The 21,007-nt window shown below is 37.8% G+C and overlaps 1 long non-coding RNA gene across 1 annotated transcript; it reads left to right on the forward strand.

Moving 5' to 3' along the window:
• Positions 1 to 848: 848 nt before the first annotated feature.
• LOC135364074 (uncharacterized) lies at positions 849 to 20,197 on the forward strand. Its single transcript, XR_010410542.1, has 4 exons — positions 849 to 4,635; positions 5,344 to 6,449; positions 7,077 to 7,166; positions 17,060 to 20,197. It is a non-coding gene; the product is annotated as an uncharacterized LOC135364074 (long non-coding RNA).
• Positions 20,198 to 21,007: the final 810 nt, after the last annotated feature.

Here is a 21,007-nt window from a genome sequence, read left to right on the forward strand (position 1 = left end):
GATCCCCTGGGGGCTCCGTTCCACATCACGCTTCTTCAAGGACCCAGGTAGCTACAGCAGTCATTGTCTGGACTATTGCCAGTCACCATACCGGAGGGGAAAGAGCTCAGGAAGGTTGTCTCCAGCAAGTGTACTCACCTAGAAATGACCTACTTCACTTCCCCTCATAAATCATTGGCCAGATGTGGATGCAAGGCCAATGGTGCAATTTGACCATGTGCACGAGAAAGAGGCTGAAATGTTCAATGACAAGGCACTAATGATTACCACAATAATTATGCCTATCGCATATACTAAAAAGTTACTTTACACAAATTACCTAGAACGGGACCTGCAGTAAGTTATTATTAACTAATGAAGAGCAAATGCATGAAGTGTGAAATTAGATGATTGCAATTTCATGTTAAAGTACATGATTTCAGGACTCCAAGTCTGCTAAAACCAGCTAATCTGGGGGTGGGGGGGAGATAACAGTGAGGTAATCCGGAGAGTTAATACTTTACTTCCATCAAGTATGATCTGTTTTAGAAAGATACTTAATTATAATTCCTTCATGCAAAAAATCATCATTTATTTATTCACTTGTACATTCAACAAGTATATAAAAGTACTATGCTAAGGGCTGAGGATACAGTGGTGAACAATACAGAAATGGTTTCTGCCTTCATGGGAGACTGGATGTTAAATGTATAACAGGTAAATCGTCACTTAGGATTGTGATAAGTGCCACACAATTTCTATATAGGCAATGGAATTAATTTTAAGTATTTAGGAATTCTACAGATCTTTAAAATATGCATTATATTTATTCCTCCATCATACAAAATTTAGTATTAAACATCAGTGAATCCTTTGGTCAGGACCTGTACCAGGCACCAGAAATACAGAGATCATTAAGGCAAGGTCCTTTCCTCAAGGAGTCCAGTCATCTCCCTCAGAAATTTCCATAGAAAAAATAATCTTAATATGACACAGTATATACCAGGAGTGAAATAAACTGAGTACCTAGGACAAGGTTCTATTACATACTGGGAGAATGAATATGAGACATAGCTTCTGCGAGGAGCATACACTAGAAATCAGGTTTGATAAATCATTAGGAATTAACTAGACAAAGATGATGAAAACCATCCCAGGTGGAACATATGCAGAGGAATGAACTTGGAGATGACTATTACAAGTAGTTAACAGTGCTTGGTGGGAGGAAGTGGTAAGCCGTCAGTCTGGAGATCCTACTAGGCCAGGTCAAAGAGTTCCCAATGCCATGCTGAGTTTGGGTCTTATGCCAAAGGCCATAGCGATAAAAAGGAGTTTCGGGCGCCTGGGTGGCTCAGTCGTTAAGCGTCTGCCTTCGGCTCAGGTCATGATCCCAGGGTCCTGGGATCGAGTCCCACATCGGGCTCCCTGCTCTGCGGGGAGCCTGCTTCTTCCTCTCCTGCTCCCCCTGCTTGTGTTCCTGTTCTCGCTGTCTCTCTCTGTCATATAAATAAAATCTTTAAAAAAAAAAAAAGGAGTTTCATAAAAGAGTATGACTAAGATTTGCATCTTATAAAGATACCTGTAGGAGGTAGGATGGCTTGATGGAGCTTGAGATGGGAAAAAGACCAGTTAAGAATCTGTTGCAACCATGACCAAGTGGGATTTATTTCAAGAATGTAAGGGTGATTTAACATACAAAAATAAATCAATGTAATACACTACATCAATAGAGTAGAAAAATGGGCAAAAATCATATAATCATCTTGGTAGATGTAGAAAAAAACATTTGAGGATATTCAACACCTCTTCATGATAAAAAACACTTAACAAACTAGGAAGAGCGGAAACTTTATTAGTCGAGTACATGTGAAAAACCACAGTTAGTGTCATACTTAATGGTGAAAGAAGACAGAATGCTTTCCCCCTAAGATCAGAAACAAGGCAAGGATGTCTACTTCTGCTACTTCTATTCAACATTGTACTGAAGGTTCAATCCAGGTCAGTTAGGAAAGAAAACAAAATGAGGAACATCCAGATTGGAAAGGAAAAAGTAAAACTATCTCTATTACCAGATGACATGATCTGGTACATAAAACAAATCCTAATCAATCCACTAAAAAATTATTAGGACTAATAAAAAAGCTCAGCAAAGTCAGGACAAAATATAAAAAAAAAATCAAGAATATTTCTGTACAGTAACAAGGAGCTACCTGAAAAAGAAATCTTTAAAAAGTTGACTTAAAATAGCATCAGAAAGAATAAAATACTTAGGAATAAATTAAACAAAAAATGAGCAAAATTTATGCTCTGAAAACTACAAACTAATTTCTGAAAGAAATTAAAGAAGACCTAAATAAATCAAAAGGTAGCCCATATTCCAGGATTGAAAGAAATTAAATTATCAAGATGGCAGTACTATCCAATTTGTTTTACAGTTTCAATGCAATCTCTATCAAAATTCTGGTTGACTTATGTGCAAACATTGACAAGCTGATCCTAAAATTCATATGAAAATTCAATGGGTCCAGAAGAGCTAAAACAATTGTAAAAAAGAAGAACAAAGTCAGAGGATTTAAACTGTCCATTTTCAAAACTTACTACAAGGCTACAGAAATCAAGACAATGAGGTACTGCCATAAGGAGAAACATATGACTCAATGCAATAACACTGAGAGTCTAGAAATAAACCCTCACATTTATGATTGACTTTCAACAAAAGTACCAATACAATTAAATGGGGGCAGGGAGGGAATAATAGTATTTTCCACAGATGGTCTGGGATAATCAGATATCTACATGCAAAAAAAGAAAAAAAAAGTTGAACCTCATATCATATACAAAAATTAACTCAAAATGTATTAAAAACCTGAATGTAAATCTTCATGATTTTTGGATTAATGTTTTTTAAATATGATACAAAAGCACAAGCGATCAAAGGAAAAATAGATTAAATGAACAGAATTAAATGCCTAAATGATTTTTGAGACAAGTACAGTTGGAGTTCCTCAAGGAGAGGAAAATGAGAGTTAAAAAGTATTAAGGGAGCGGCACCTGGGTGGTTTAGTGGGTTAAGCGTCTGACTTCTGCTCAGGTCATGATCCCAAGGTCCTGGGATTGAGCCCCGCATCAGGCTCCCTGCTCAGCGGGGAGCTTACTTCTCCCTCTCCCGTTCCCCCTGCTTCTGCTCTGTCTCTCTCTGTCAAATAAAATTTCTTAAAAAAGTATTAAGGAAATAACATATGAAATATTTTCAAATTTGATGAAATATAAACCTATACATTCAACAAGCTCAATGAATTTGGAACACAAAATACATGAAGAAACTGCACAATGGCACATCATACTGAAGTTACTTAAAATGGTAATAACAGAAAAATATTTAAAATAGACATAGATAAAAGGCAAATCATGTACAATTACAAAGATAAGAATGTCAACAGACTTCTTGGAAACAACACAAGCAAAAGAGAATAGAGCAACAGCTTTAAAATAATGAAAGAAAACATTATCACCTCAAATTCTACACTCACTGAAAGTGTCTTTCTAAAACAAAAGTGAAATGAACACTTTTTCAGACATATATAGATAAAAGAATTCGTCACTAACAGACTGCTCTACAAGAAATAGAAGAACTCCACCAGGCGGAAGGAGATGATAAAGGATGGAAATCTGGATCTACCTAAACCGTGAAGGACACTGGAAAAGGTGAAGATGACAAAAAGCAAATCGGTGGTTGCTGAGGCTGGGATGGGTCTCAGGAAGGAACTGGACAGTTATTACAATGGAATTTGAGGAAATTTAGAGGGTGATAGATATGTTCCTTACCTTTATTACAGAGTGTGGTTTCATGGGAGAATAATTTGCCAACACTTAACAAATTATACACTTTCATTATGTGCAGTTTATTGTACGTCAATTATCATAAAATAAATCAGTTAAGTAAACAAAAAATTTTGAGTTGCCAGTGAAATATCCAAGTAGACCAGATCAAGATTAGAACAGTAGAACAGTTTGCTTGTTGGACAGAAGAGCCTGCAACTCAGGGGAAGAACTAGATTTACAGTTACTTGGGTTCAGATAACCTTTGAATTAAATGAGAGCATCATGTTGATAAGCCTGAGTTGTGGATTCAGTCAGCCTGAACTTGAACACTGGCTTTGCTACTTACTACCCATGCAACTTAATTTTTTTTTAAATTCTTCATGCCTCACTGTAAATGGGCAGAATGATAATACCAATATCACAAATTCATTACCTTAAGTCCTCAATAAAGGTTACAGAAATAACAACAGAAAAGTCTTGGGAGTGAATTAGAGCTCACACAGGAAGCAACGCATTAGAGCAGTGTTTCATGGCCCTTTTTTTCACTATTGATGCCCTAAGAAGCCTTTTTGAAGAATTTTTCCTAATCCTTGCCACCTCATGAAATTTTACCACAGTTATACTATGTATCTATTTTGCTAGTATGATCTTTGGAGGGCCACATACCTTTGTAATGACCATGATTTTTTTTTTTTCATCCCCCAAGAATCAGTGTTTACTCCTGTGGGGATAATATTGTGACTTCCTACCCCAAGTTGAGAATGAATGGATTCTTGGAAGACAGAAATTGGATTGTCATATTTAGGGTGAAGAGTCGAGGATAAATGGCATAAGGTATGACTGAATTCATTAGGCTTTTTCTAAATAAGCCAAAAACTGTGAAAGAATTAAACCAACTCAGCACTCAACTCAAACCAACTCAAAATAAATGGTACCATTATTAACCTATACGTACATATATAGGTATATTTATATTCTACTGATGCTCTTTAAGTATATTTTGAGATATCATATGTGAAACAATCAAGACAGTGCCTGAAGACAATCTCAAAGGTGATTTTAGTTGATATGAAGACCACAAGACACCCCTCTCCCAGCACAGCATTACTTAATCTTCTCCCAGGTTCAGCCCCTCCCAACACAACATCGGACCATAATTCCTTTTCTCAACAGATTCTTGTGGGTGTTTATTGTGTGTGAAAATTAAAACATCTCAGTTTTTCACTTCTATAAATAATAACATAATGAATATCTGTATATAATAATTTTTTTTAAAGATTGTATTTATTTGACAGAAAGAGACACAGCAAGAGAGGGAACACAAGCAGGGGGAGTCGGAGAGGGAGAAGCAAGGAGCCCGAGGCGGGGGCTCGATCCCAGGACCCTGGGATCATAACCTGAGCCGAAGGCAGACGCTTAACGACTGAGCCAGCCAGGCGCCCCATATATGTCAATTTTTTTTTTTAAAAAAGAAAAGTATAAGTTTTGCTTTTTCTTTTCTTGTTTGTAACCATCCTTCCCCCCCCCCCTTTTTTTTTCCAGAGTGAGAAAAATCATGATTATTCAGCTTGGAGACCAGGAAACTGGCCAAAAAACTTTTTATATTAAATTCTGTGATAAATGTGCATTCTGCTGTCATCGTCTAGTGGCAGTGAACTACAAATGATATATGGATATGAAAACACCTGCCACTTCTTATGCGCAAAATGTCTCCATAAAGCTCTTTCTGCAGAAATATAGGCAGTGGAATATCTTACACTGATACAGGACCTTCTATTAGAAAAAGCTTGAATTCTTAGCAAACTACAGGTGCAGAAAGATCACATGTATCCACCTTTGAGTGGGCAGGACAATATCTGTTGCTTTGGGACAGAAGAGGAAGAAGTTGGGACCAGGAAGAGACCTAGGGGACAATCTAACCACTTACTCCGCCTTCCCTATGAGTTGTAATCAATTGCTAAAAAAGGCACAAGGAGCCAAACGTTGGTTAAGCATCAGTTTAGTCATCTAAAGTATGAAATTCACTGTTCATCCTGTGTGGGAGGATAATGACTTAGTGTCTAAAAGGAAATGAAGCCATTAGCTTCCCCTTGAATTAAAAATCACCTGCACAAATAAGAGACTTAACCTGCTGAATTACCTGCTCAGCCAGAAGAGAAGATGTTAGAACAGAGATGGTGGAGACCTGGATAATAAGTGAAAAAAAGGTTGTTTCTGTTTTGTCTAGCACAGTTCTCAGAGTGGATCCAAGGACCGCAGCATCAACATCACTTGGAAACCTGTTAGAAAGGCAAATTCTTGGACCCTATCCCCAAAGTACTGAATCAAAAATTCTGGGGAAGGGGCCCAAAAATATGTTTTATGAAGTCTTCCAAATGATTCTGGTGCCCATCAAAATTTGAGTGACTGGTCTACATATAGAGAATAGAAAAACAAGACCCATGTGGTCCGTGGGACAGAAAGCCAATCCTGCTTCCTGCATCAGAAGGAAAATTACCCACACCTGGGATCTGGCCTGTGGATATCAGGTTCTCACCAATCAGATGAATTCTCTTTGATTAATGGAGGACGAGTGGGAAGGAGCTCACTTCTTCAGAGGCCAAAGTAGAAAGAAAAGGAAGAAATTGGCTATTGTATCTGAACTTAAGGTAAAGCCAAGCACCTGTTCACCAATAATATGTGAATGCCTAAAGGGGGTCCTCTGTTGTGTGGATTTGTTTTTTATCTTCTGGTTACTTTGGCAAGGATTCTGAAAGATGCATAATCTTTTTTTTTTTTTTGGTTGATAACACCATATTATGTTTAAAACAAACAAACAAAAAAAGCAGGGCTATCTCCTGTAGTTTCTTCTAAAACTTGCTGAAATATCTAAAAAAAATTAGATTACAAAGTCTTCAAAGTTTAGTGTGCAGGTACTTCCTCTGCCAGTGCGAAAGAAAGAAAGAAAAAAAGAATGAAAGAGAGAAACTCATTCTAAAAACATAGAAACCAGGAGGCAGGAATAAGAAAAAACATTAGCCTTGATAAACATGTACATAAATTTTTAAAGACAACCATTTTAAGCCAATATTTGCACATCACTTCGCTATCAAATATTCAAATAGTAGTTTCTTAATAGAATGAATAAATGTTCATTCCATGATAAAAGTTACTAAAGAACAGTTAAGAAAAAAAATGGAAGACAAGTAAACTGTGAACTTAGAATTGAGTAATACCAAAGGTAATTTTTTTTATAAGGATTTTCCATTTTTTTAAGATTTTTTTTTATTTTAAAGGAATCTCTACACCCAATGTGGGACTTGGACTTAGGGCCCGAAGATCAAGAATCTCATGCTCTACCAACTGAGCCAGCCAGGCATCCAAAGGTAATCTTTTTTAACACAGTGTCTTTGTCCATTAGATGATAATAGGAATACTAGTGTGTGTGTGTGTGTGTGTGTGTGTGTGTGTGTGTGTAGAGGGAGAGGGAGAGAAAGATGCTCAAATAAGTTTGAAAAATAATTTAAGCAAAATTAAACAGATTTCTTTTCTGCACAACTCCTCAGAGGCTTCAGATAAATAAACTAATGTGGTTTTTAAATTTCTAAGGTCTGATATGCAGCACTTCTCAAACTTGCTTCCCTATGGAATCCTTATTTCTCTACATATCTACCATCTCTCATCAGATCCAGCTTAGGAAATGGTGACCCATCTTTGCTGTCTTCATTCTTGTTTGTGTCTTTTCAGATTAGTTTATATCAATGTGGAAACTGTACCATTTCCCTGATCATTTGAATTCCCAACTGGGTAATATAGTTATTTAAATAATTGAAAATTAAGTATAAATTTTGTACAACTTATCCATCTGTTATCACATCTGAATTTTTCAGTCTTACTTATATCCTCCCTTCTTTGCTTTTTGGTTTTAGATTATATAAAATTGATTTTACGTTCCAGTTCAACAAATATTTATGAAATACTTATAATAGGTCCTGAAGTTCAAATGGGGGTAGATGAAATGCAATAATAAAACATATTTCTTAGGAGTTGCAACATTTGTAAACCATATCTGGATACAGAACCAGTGCTGAAAAGCATTTTACAGTCAAAATCGTAGAAAAAAATACATTTTATCTGAAACTTCACCATCTACTCTTGAAGTAGGATAACATTTTGTTTAGTATGATGGGTTTTTTTCCTTCTGTACTTCTCCTTTTTACTTCATCCCCTCCAAGTGCACAGTAAACTCATTGCCTCAGGGAAGGAAAGCAATTTGTCAGAAAGTAGGAAAAAGGGTGTCTTAAGGGCTTTTAGTTTACGAATGTGTCAATTCATTAAGGGGATTTTGCTTGAAGCCTATGAAGCAAACAAAAGATGAATTTTCCTGTCCTGGATGGAAGACATATGGAGTAGAGATTTTGAGAGGAAAACATGAGAGGGACCTGGAGAGAGGAATCCTGTGCTTGGGAGCCTGTTGGAGTCTAGGGCTGTGGTAAAATCTCAGGAAAGGCTCGGTGGTGTGGCATGTCTGCATAAAAGACCGTTTGGACAGCTTATCAGATATTTTCATGCTCTAGCAGGGCTGGAAGGTAGCAGAATTACTTCAGGGCCATCAGGACATAACTTTAAAGACCGGTGATCTGCAGATCCTAGGAGTTTCAGACTTCATCCTGTCACATCCCTCGGCACCATGTAAAAGTTCAAAAACTAGAAGCCTAAGGAAAGCAGAAACCCCAAAATAACTTTCTACTATACCAGGAAGATGGGAGCTCGTATTAGATTGTCACTAAAAAAAGATTTTGTTTGAATCTGTAGATTGAATTTCATAACTGCTATACCTGACAGGAAATGCCTTTTTGGTACCAGAGAAATTGAATTTTATTTAATAGGTAACATTTAATGGCTGAAATAAAATGCTACCCTTCCCCTCTATAGTCTATAAAAGTTTTAAAAAATAAATTTTAAGAAAACAAGGAAAGAAACTCTTAGCTATTATATCATGTTTCAATTGTAATAGATTATCTTCTCTGCCACTTCTGTGATGTTAAGGGTAGAAAAAATCTCGTTCAAAAGAAGTCATGGAAGTGAACACAGAAAGCTCATGATGAGGAAGAGCGAGCAGTCTGTTTGGGCCCCAAGATCATAGTTTTTAATGTCTTAAACTACTTCCTTAGTCCTACTTCAAATGTAAGATATGTGGCCTAAAAGGGGAGATAGAAGCAGAAATATCATCAGCTTGTCATCACGGGTCATAACTTCCTTAGTTAAATCCTTTCCTAAATTGATTCAAGGATAGACATTCCTTTAAGGAGCTGTTAACAAGGTCCACCTCCATCCCCAAATTTCATTCCCAACTCCATTGGGTTTTGCTACCCAGAAGATTCTTTACACAGAGAAAGAGACAAAGACAAGAAGAGCATCAGAAACTCTTCTTGACATTGATATTGTTGAATGGAAAACAACCAAACAACAATCTTTTCAACTGTGGTTCTCAAATCTGGCTGCATATGAAAATCATTGGAGATTAAAAAAAAAATACACTCCTGTTATTACTCAGACTAGGTGTGGCCTTGTGCCTGCATCAACTGAATAAAAGTCTATGTCAGTGATTGCCAGTTGGCTCTTTTTTTTTTTTTTAAAGATTTTATTTATTTATTTGAGAGAGAGAATGAGAGAGAGAGTGAACATGAGAGGTGAGAGGGTCAGAGGGAGAACCAGACTCCCTGCCGAGCAGGGAGCCCGATGCGGGACTCGATCCCGGGACTCCAGGATCATGACCTGAGCCGAAGGCAGTCGCTTAACCAACTGAGCCACCCAGGCGCCCCGCCAGTTGGCTCTTAATCCACATCCTCCCCTCTTTGTGTCCATACAAATGGCTTTAAGGAGCCAGGCACTGTTCTAGACACCAAGGATATACAAGGGAACGAAGTTAACTAAAAATTTCTGCCTTTCTGGAGCTTCTGTTACAGTAGGAACAAAAAGAGAGATAAATAAGTTAGCAAAATATGAAATATGTCAGATGGTAAGAAAAGCTGTGAAGGAAAATAAATTAGAGAAGTTACTTACTTTTATAACTTTATAGATTTTAGATGTAAAAATATTGGGTAAGAAACCCAGTGAAGGCAGGCAGATTTGGTGTGTAAACAGGTTAAATAACTGAACTTACCAGCATAAGGCCATTATCAAAGTCTTGTAGATGCCCTTCAAAATACTTCACCAGGTAAAGTAGTTGGAAGTCTCTGGAATAGGAATGTTGCTTAAAATGTAGCGCCTTAGGATGGCAGTGTCTGTCGGAAAGTGTGACACCACTACACCCAGTCTTGGCTTATATTCAAGCTTAGCTTCTCAAAAGGAAGTTTTCTGATTTTCTAGTGTCAATGGGTTGAAGAAAAATCACTGCCAGCTTTTCAAGTAGAAGCATGAACTTAGCCCTGACAAGGGTCAAGTCCTGGGAGGTTGGTGAGGGCAGTGGGAAGACGTGTTGAGTTAATGACCCTAAACTGTTGGTTAGGCTGGGCCCTAAAGAGAATGGCCTGTGGTCCAATGGGGAGGGAAAAGTTCAGGGACCATTGGCACTGTTATTTTTTTTTTATTTAAATTCAATTTAGGGGCGCCTGGGTGGCTCAGTCGGTTAAGCATCTGCCTTTGGCTCAGGTCATGATCCCAGGGTTCTGGGATGGAGCCCAGCATCGGGCTCCCTGCTCCGCAGGAAGCCTGCTTCTCCCTCTCCCACTCCCCCTACTTGTGTTCCCTCTCTCGCTGTGTCTCTCTCTGTCAAATAAATAAATAAAATCTTTAAAAAAAATTCAATTTAATTAACATATAGTGTATTATTAGTGTCAGGGGTAGAATTTAGTGATTCATCAGTTGCATATAACACCCAGTGCTCATTACATAAAGTGCCCTCCTTAATGCCCATCACCCAATTACCCCTCACCCACCCTCAGTTTGTTTCCTATAGTTAAAAGTCTCTTATGGTTTGCCTCCCTCTCTGTTTTTAATGTTATTTTATTTCTCCTTTCTTCCCCTATGTTCATCTGTTTTGTTTCCTAAATTCTACATATGAGTGAAATTATGTGGTATTTGTCTTTCTCTGACTGACTTATTTTGCTTAGTGTAATATCCTCTAGTTCCATCCATGTCATTGCAAATGGAAAGATGTCATTCTTTTTGATGGCTGAGTAATATTCCATTTCATAGATAGACAGATAGATGATAGATAGATAGATAGATAGATAGATAGATAGATAGATAGATAGATAGATGATAGATAATAGATTGGCTGGGCCTTAAGGAGGGTGGTGTGTGTGTGTGTGTGTGTGTGTGTGTGTGTGTGTTACCACATCTTCTTTAACCATTCATCTGTCAGTGGACATCTGGGCTCTTTCCATAGTTTGGCTATTGTGGACATTGCTGCTATAAACACTGGGGTGCGTGTGCCCCTTTGGATCACTATTTTTGTATCCTTTAGATAAATACCTAGTAGTGCAATTGCTGGGTCGTAGGGTAGCTCTATTTTTAACTTCTTGAGGAACCTTCATACTGTTTCCCAGAGTGGCTACCACAGTTTGCATTCCCACTAACAGTGTAAGAGGGTTCCCCTTTCTCTGCATCCTTGCCAACATCTACTGTTTCCCGAGCTGTTAATTTTAACCACTCTGACCAGTGTCAGATGGTATCTCATTGTGGTTTTGATTTGTATTTCCCTGATGATGAGTGATATTGAGCATTTTTTTCATTTAGCCATTTGTATATCTTCTTTGGAAAAATGTCTGTTCATGTCTTCTGCCTATTTCTTGATTGGATTTTTTATTTTTTGGAGGTTGAGTTCAACAAGTTCTTTATAGATTTTTAGATACTAGCCATTTATCTGATATGTCATTTGTGAATATCTTCTCCCATTCCATAGGTTGCCTTTAGTTTTGTTGATTGTTTCCTTTACTGTGCAAAAGCTTTTTATCCTGATGAAGTCCCAATAGTTCATTTTCCCTTTTGTATCCCTTGCCTCTGGAGATGTGTCTAGCAAGAAGTTGCTGCAGCCGAGGTCAAAGAGCCTGCTGCCTGTGTTCTCCTCTAGGGTGATGGATTTCTCTCTCACATTTAGATCTTTCATCCAGTTTGAATTTATTTTTGTGTATGCTGTAAGAAAGTGGTCCAGTTTCATTTTTCTGCATGTGGCTGTCCAATTTTCCCAACCCTGTTTGTTGAAGAGACTATCTTTTTTTACACTGGATATTCTTTCTGTGTCAAAAATTAGTGGGCTCTTAGAGTTGAGGGTCCATTTCTGGGTTCTCTATTCTGTTCCATTGATCTATGTGTCTGTTTTTGCCGTTGGCACTGGTTTAATTACCCAAGGTAATGGAGTTTCAGTGCCAGTGTTTCAATGTAGTGGCCATTCTTGACATCAAGTTGATGCAGGGATCCCCATTCAGGTTGCAGCTTAACTCTGGAGAAAGTGGAGATCAGAACCCCAGACTGTCCTGAGATTTGATCAGGACTTTATGATGTCAGCAACCTTGATCCTGCCCAGGAATCCACTTCTCTATCAAGGGAAAATGCATGGATTTAGAAGGCATGTCAAGCAGGAGCTACACAGAACAATTACCTATACCCTTCCCACACAATTGTACTGAAAGTATTTAACTCACATTTCTCCAATACCTATAGATACCAAGTACTGAACTAGGTATAAGAAAGCAATACAAAGGATGAAATATTTAGGCCTCACCTCCAAGGAGCACATGCTTCATGGGAAAGGCAGGTAAAGAAATCAGCAATTACAATCTCTTGTGATGAATGCAGGGCAGTGAGAAGCACAAAGGCATTAAGGGTACATCTATAACAGCATAGGAAGATCAGTGATTGAAATGGTGATAGCCTTGAGATGATTCTTAAAGGACAAGTAGGACTTCCCGAGGAGCTGCGCATCAGAGCTCCAAGCAGAAGATGAAACAGTTGCAAAGCAAAGATAGCTTTGGACACTGGAGAACAGTAAGGTGTTTGGTATGTTGCTGCCTCTACACTGTGATAGACACATGATATATACCACTGGGCTTTGGGTATTGATTAATATCACTGCATACTCTAGTCTATCCTGAGTAAATCTTGTTTTTTTTTCAATAATATTATTTATTTATTTTTGTTTTAAAATATTTCCCTTTATAATCTTTATATACTTGTTTTGAAAATATTTAAATAATGTAGGCATTTATAAAATTAAAAAAATGAAAAGTTACTTTTCCTCTCCCCTAAACACCCACTTTCCTCTCTAGAGGGGACCACTGAAAGAACGCTTTCACATACATTTGTAAATGTATTTATATCTATGTAATATACATGTAAAAATAAACAGATTTTAATCATACTATAATATCCATCTATATATTGATCTCTGCCTTTCCTTTTTCCATTCCTTTTCTATTTAATAATGTGTCTTGGAGATAGTCAAATATTAGAACATACAGCTCTTTCTCATTCTCTTAAATCTTTGTACAGTATTTTATGATTAGAATTTATCATAATTGAATTACTACCCTATTGTTAGACATTAGTTTGATTCCAGTTTTTCTGCTTAATAAACAATACATAATGAACATTTTCTGTGCCTTTATGCACACCTGGAAATATTTCTCTAGGTTAGAATCCTAGAAATAGAATTATTGGGTCAAGGAGTAAGCACATTTTAAATTTTCATAAATACTGCCAATTGGTCCTTCAGAAAGTCTATACCAATTTATATTCTCATCAATAGTGTATAAGAGTCAGAACTTTTTTCTTACTTTAACATTTTCATTTAACATTTCTCTCTATTCTCTTTGCCCAAAGGCTCAGATTTTTGCTTTCCAGTCATCTTGAATCATGGATTTGGGTGGTGTGTGTGTGTATGTATGTGAAAAATGATTGGATGGCACAGAGTTGGAAAATTTTAAACAATCCTCGTTTTCTTGCCTTGTATTATTTGTGAAGATAATGTTTCTCATCATCTTTGCTAAAAATTGTAATATTATTCACCAGTGCCTCATTACAAAATCCTTTGCTATAACGGTGGTCATTAATTCCTTAATTCAAAACACACTCATATTTTATATCTCTCCAAGAATATTATGGAGATTTTCATATGGAATAGGTAGCTACTCACATACTATTGAATAGAGTGTTCCTCTTCCATGTCAGAAGGTCAAATCTTTAAGAGACATATTCAGAGTTCCAGTCAGACAATCTATTTTGATATCTCAAAGAAGGAAACAGATTAAGCTCATATCTCTACTACTATGCAGAAAGCCTATAATGAAGATTCTATCTGCTTCCAAAGATGAGAATCTAATTGGAATTTTACTAAATTGACTTTTAATTGCAAAATATTCATTGTTCAAGCTTATTAGCAATAGACTTCCAGGATTCTGAACTGGGTTATCTCCTTCCTCAAAAGAGTTCCTCTGAGCCAATGCTTCCCCAACCACCTTACTCTTCCAGACTGGGTGGTTAAGGATTGTCTCTCAAGACTGGATCTCATAACAGGTGACAATGGGTTAACCTGAGTTTCAGGTTTTGCCACTCTTCCTTTATCACATGTAACTGAGATTTAACTTGGGCTAAAAAAAGATATCTCGCTCTTTGAACTATATTTATTTAGCCAAGCAGTTTCATGCTGAATTGAAAAACCAAGAGAAATCATATCATCCTAAAGTACAAAACTGAGCAGTTATTGCTAACAGCTTTTCTGTTGTGTCATACGTGTGCTTCTTTACCTTTTGCTTTCCCGTGCCTCATGGATTTTTCAGAGCCTGACACTACAGATGGTTTGGAGATTACGTCTAACCACCAACTGATCTATCCAGGCTGTTCCTATTTTTTAAATGGTTAACTGAGACCAGTGTAAGCATCTCATTTATCAGTCTTTTCTTGGTGAAGGGTAATTTTTCCTCTATTTTCAAAATAATCTCTATTCATTTGGTTGTCAAGTAGTCTTCTCTGACTATGGGCAAATAGGTTATTTATTGCCAAGTTAGCTTTTGCTTCGCACAGGAAATCACTGGGAAGGTAGGTTGGAAGCTGAGTCACATCATCTTTGGGATCATTAGAGACAGGGTAATATTTTGTGGCTGTCAGCCTTTAGGCTTCTAGCATGGTAGAAGGGTCATCCTTCGGGGAGAACATAATGATCCCAGAATGTTGGCTGACAGGGTCTTGAGCTGTGCTTTTATTATGTTCAATTTATCAGTCTCTTTGGAAAGAATTGACCATGGGGTTCTTTCAAAACATTTGAAATCTTTGGATAAAAGCTCAGAGACAGGCTCTTCCTACTTCCATTAATTTCATAATCAATGATGTCAATTTGTCACTATTAATAATGTTTCCACCACTTTCCCCAGGCTTTCCTGAACTTAAAAGCTTCTAGATAAACTCCTCCTCCTCTTCTTCCTTCTCTCTTGCTCTCTCTCTCTTTTTTTTTCTTTTTTCTTTTTCCTGATCTTAGTTTTCCCCATTTTGCTGGCTATACTCAAATTTACTTCACTTTTCCCCTGGCCATCAAAACGTTTTTTATGCTCTTGCAAGACATCATAGTATAGTTTACAATACCCAGTCTAAGATGAAATTTTTGAAAGCTGACAACCTGAATTATGAATGTCTGTTTTTAACTTTTTACATTTTACCCATGTGGTTAAGTTTGAGCTTTTTGGATTTTCTCACAAAAGTGATATATGTAAGCTTGGTTTTCAATTTATTGAGAAATTCTTTTTATGATATTCCAAGTCTCTCCAATCCCATTTGTTTGTTCTCTCCTGTACCTTATTAAAGCAAAGCAAAACATAAGCACTTTTTAATATTTTTATATCTGAATAAAAATATCATTATTTATTAAGATTTTTGAATCTTAAAGATGGCTAAATGTGGATTAACATATGGTAGTGGTTAATTGTAGTCTGGCATCAACACGCTTGGGTTGGAATATGCATCTGCTTTGTAACTTTGGGCAAATTACTCCACCACTCTGGGCTTTGGATTCCTTATGCATAAATAATACTATTAATACTAAGCTCCTAGAGTCACCTTAAGAATTAGGTAACAGAATACTTCAGATTATTTAACAGAGTGCATGACATAGTGAGAACCCAACACATCTTACCTATAATAATGATAGATAATAGCAATATAATAATGATGATATATAAAATATAATTATAATGGCACTACTGTAAAAATATTCTAGCCAGTAGCATATATCTTCTAAGTTCCTTTAGCTAGATCTGCCTCTAGGATATAAACAGGAACAGGCTTGCAGTTCACAAGGACCCAAGAAGCCACACTGAATTATAAACAGCCTCATTAGGACTAGGTATAGATGAGGACTGAGTAGGTAGTTTAGGAGGAGGAAATAGGAATACCAAAGTGCTAGGTGAGGAAAGGAGAGGAGCCTGGCCATCTGGGAGTATGAGAGGGGCAAGGGGGAAACTGAGACAGATGTGTACTTGGAATCAAGGATTCAGGAAAAGAAATAAGGTAAAAGGAATCCAATTTCTAAACAGAGAGACTGGGAAACAGGAAAAGGTTTTCTGCATCAGATACAGATGAACTCAGATGTGGGCTGAACCCAGGGAAGGCTCTGGGCCATTTTGCTTGTAAAAGACCTGCTTGGACTTGGAGCAGAAATCAACATTTTATTAAAAAAAAAATCCAGAGGCCACTAGAGTTAAATATTTTACTGAAGAATTTGTAAAAAGACTGAAGAGGTTTTACATCACTTAGCACACAATAATTCACTCCAAAATTCTTTACAGTCTGTTTTTCTCCCAAAGTCACATCTCAGCTTTGGCCTTTTCTGACTCTCCTCTTCTTTACACCCACAGTCTTATTATTTCTGACCCTCTGATCCTCATCACCATCTAATCTGCCATCTTGCTGGTATTGTAAAAACCACCTAACTGACCTCCCAGGTTCTGTGCTGTCCTACTACTGTCCATTCTCAACCTAGGAACTGTAGTAATCCTTTTAAAACTTAAGTTTTGCCAGTACTATGCTCACAAGCTTCTGGTAACTTCCCATCTCATTCAAAATAAATCTGAATTCCTTACTGAGGTAACAGTCTATCCTATGGCCCTCAATGATTCTTGTCTCCTGGTATGTATGCCCATATGTAGTTTCCTCTCTCACTGAATAGTCCTGACCTATGTAACCAATAGGACATTGTAGAAATAACAGTGTGTGACTTCTGAGAGCAAGTCATAAAAAACACAGCGGCTTCTGTCTTGCACGCTCTTACATCATTCTCTCTCTCCAGGAAAGCTAGCTGCCCTGTTGGAAGGACACTCCAGCATCCCTATGGAGAAGTCCACCTAGTCAGGAACTGAGGCCTTCCAGCAACAGCCAGCAATGCTAGAAGGCATGTGAATGAGCCAAACTGGAGATGGATCCTCCAGTCCAAGTCAAGCCTTCAGATGACCACAGCCCTAGCAGACATCTCCCTGCAACTTTCTGAGAGAATCTGAGGCAGGGCATCCAACTAAATGACTCCTGGATTTTTGCCCCGAAGAATCTTTGTGAAATAATACGTATTTATTGTGTTAAGCTGCTAAGTTTTGGAATACTGGGTTATGCAGCAATAGATAACTAATACACTTATCACTAAAAGGACACCCTTGCTATGATCTCTCCATTACTTCACTGGCTTCATCTCTTGCTAATCTGCCCTTTTGCTCAACCCACTCCAGCCACATCAACCTTTTCTTTAAATCAGCATGCTTCTGCCTAAGGCTGATAGCCTTTGCCAAGAACTTCTTGCCCATTTCAGGTTTTTGTTCAAATATGACCCTTTCAGTGCTCTATGACCATCATCAAACTCCTTTCCCCCTTTTCTATTTTGCTCCCCTCTACACCATTTATCAACAACACTTGACATATGGTATATTTTACTTTTTTGTTTTTCCTCTCCCTCCATGATAATGTAAGCTCTATGAGGGTGGAGATATTTGTCGTTTTGTTTGTTTGTTGTTGTTTACTGATATCTGCCTGGTACTTAGAACAGTGGCTGGCCAATACTGAATGGTTAATAAACACTTATTAAATTAATTAATGTAATCTTCTGGGATTTTATTGTTTATTTACCTATTTTCCCCTCATTTGACTGTAAACTTCTTAAAACCAGGCACTATATCTTACTCATCTTTATATTTCTGTCATCTATATGGTAACATATGGAATAACAGATCCATTTACTTAAGTAGAAAAAGCGGTTTGAGCTATTTTTGGAACTTATACCACAGGGAATATTTTTAGAAGTTAAATATGAGCTTAAATATGTATGGATTTAAAAATACTTTGAGTCTGTGATCTCATGTAATTAGCAAAGATTACTTAAAAACAAATAGCACAAAAAATTGAACTTAAAAACAGCAAGATGAATTTATCATGTAGTTTTAAAACCAATGGTGTTTAAACTCAATAATATGTTAGACATAAAAATTAATTTCATTGTATTTTAATCCCCCTTGAGAATTTGTTCTTCATTTGAGCAGGTTGTATCTACCAGTTTGCAAATGAAACTGCTTTTGTAAATTGGCAAACTAGAGTTCATTAGAGAGTAGGCATTTTTTATTTTTTTTAATTTCTAGGGCTTTTTTTGAAAGATTTTATTTATTTATTCATGAGAGACAGAGAGAGAGAGAGAGAGAGAGGCAGAGGGAGAAGCAGGCTTCCCAAGGAGCAGGGAGCCCGATGCGGTACTTGATCCCAGGACCCCAGGATCATGACCTGAGCCGAAGGCAGACACTTAACCATCTCAGTCACCCAGGTGCCCCCAAATAGGCATTTTTAAACAAATATTTTCAACTTTGAGAAAATTTGTAATTACATAATCATTTTCCCTATACTTATATTTTTGCATTTAAATAGCTTCATAGAAAACAAGCTGAGTTATCTATGTTCAATATTTCTTATATGATTTTCTAGTCATTGCTAATTATAAATTACATGGGGAAAAGAAATCAGTGCAAAATGGGATCTACCAATCTGTCATTTTCTAAAGACAACTTTTAAAAGATAAAAACTCCATTGTTTCATAGAGAGACATTGTATCAGTGTTGAACAAGTCCTGGTATATTAAAAAGTTCAGTTGACTTATCTAAAGTCAAATATGCAATTACAGGCAGAAACACAGCCACAATTCAGTGGTCTAAACTTCTGGTTAATTATTTTGCTCACTATCCTATTCTGCTTCCTAAAGTGTTTGAGAAGGTTGTATAATGGGTATCTCTCCTCTGAGAGTTGAGGCTGCTATTATGTGAAACAAACCCATTACTAAGGTAGTCATGGGGGGAGGGAGAGATGGATATGGGAGGAGGAAAATTATACATATACTTGAACTAAAGTCTGCAATGTTAAAATGCAAGATTCATAAGTTGCTAACTGTCCTTAATATTCAAAGACAACTTGAGGTAGAAGTAGGAGATGGAGGTTGGTCAATGGGGGAGGTTACCCTATTTAGTCCCAGAGATGAGAAGTGCTGTGGAATGCCCAGGAAATATTGGGGAGGATGGGGAGAAGTGTATAGCACTATTTAAAATTTTGTATTATTATTATATTAGAAAAAAATAGATGCATTCCTCTTGAAAATTCACAGGGAATAATGCAGGAACCACAATAGTTTGGTTTTTACTAAGTTTATTCACTCAGGCTTTTGGAATCAGATTTTGAGTACTTTCACTGTTGACTATGATGTTAGCTGTGGGTTTGTCATATATGACCTTTATTATGTTGAGGTATGTTCCTTCTATAGCAAATTTGTTGAGAGTTTTATCATAAAAGGATGTGGAATTTTGTCAAATGCTTTTTCTAAATCTATTGAAATGATCATGTGATTGTTGTCTTTCATTCTATTAATGTGATGTATCACATTTATTGATTTGCGTTGAGTTGAGCCATCCTTTTATTTCAGAGATAAATCCCACCTGATTGTGGGCCAGAACTGGTGGCATACACACACTCAGCTGTGGGGGCCACCTGCAGGTGTCTATGTAGTGATAAAGGAAATTTTCAACTTTTAATGTTTGTAGGTCCTGCTCCTGGGCTCCCAGGGAAGCTATCCTTTAACATTTACCAAGGTCAAAATGACTCGGCAAAACCTCAAAGCATGGGCTCTATTTCTGCCCCAAGCATACATTGTACATCTGTTGCATTAAAGAAAATAACCAAAAAGGGGACTTTTGAACACAAAAGATAAGAAAAAATAAGAAACTTCCCTGGTTCCCATAAGATTAAAGTCATACAGCCCTGCATATAGGAGTAACTGAAGATAAGGTCTGCAATGTTGTCTAATAATTTGTAACTTTTTATGTAAAAATTGTATATAACCCTTAACCAAATGTTCCCTTACCAGAGCACTCTTTGTGAAGATTGTGTATCCCAGGCAGCTGTTTTTAACTCGGGCTTCAATAAAACTATTTTTTTTTTAGAAATTCTCAAGGGTTGCTTCATTTTACCTCGACAGTGATGGGAGGGGCCTACTGCAGACACACATGTAGTGGCAAGGACAACGGCCAGCAGCTAGGGCCAGGACCACCTTTGGGTACATAGCAGTGGCAGGAGCCCTGGCTATCCAGCTGGAGCCCCGGCGAGCATGTGCAGGGCACTGGAGGCCAGAGACAGGACTTCTGGGGCTGGATGCAGTTCCAGAGCTAGAGGTGCTGCATCCAAGTGAGCCACAGGTCAGCTGTGGGTGCCTTGGCTGTTGGGGTGCACTCTAGCTGCAAACACACAGACACACACACAGACACAAAGGTCAGCTGTGGGTGCCTTGGCTGTTGGGGTGCACTCTGGCTGCCAATACACACGTCCAGCTCAGGAGTGGACACACACACACACACACACACCCAGCTCAGGATTGGTCCGAGGGCATGCAACACACACACACACACACACACACCCAGCTCAGGATTGGTCCGAGGGCATGCAACACACACACACACACACACACCCAGCTCAGGATTGGTCCGAGGGCATGCAACACACACACACACACACACCCAGCTCAGGATTGGTCCGAGGGCATGCAACACACACACACACACACACACCCAGCTCAGGATTGGTCCGAGGGCATGCAACACACACACACACACACACCCAGCTCAGGATTGGTCCGAGGGCATGCAACACACACACACACACACACACCCAGCTCAGGATTGGTCCGAGGGCATGCAACACACACACACACACACACCCAGCTCAG

The sequence above is a fragment of the Mirounga angustirostris genome, unplaced genomic scaffold (assembly GCF_029215605.1).
Source record: "Mirounga angustirostris isolate CCGP_5_RB_7025 unplaced genomic scaffold, mMirAng1.0.hap1 SCAF_4, whole genome shotgun sequence".
Taxonomy (NCBI): Eukaryota; Metazoa; Chordata; class Mammalia; order Carnivora; family Phocidae; genus Mirounga; species Mirounga angustirostris.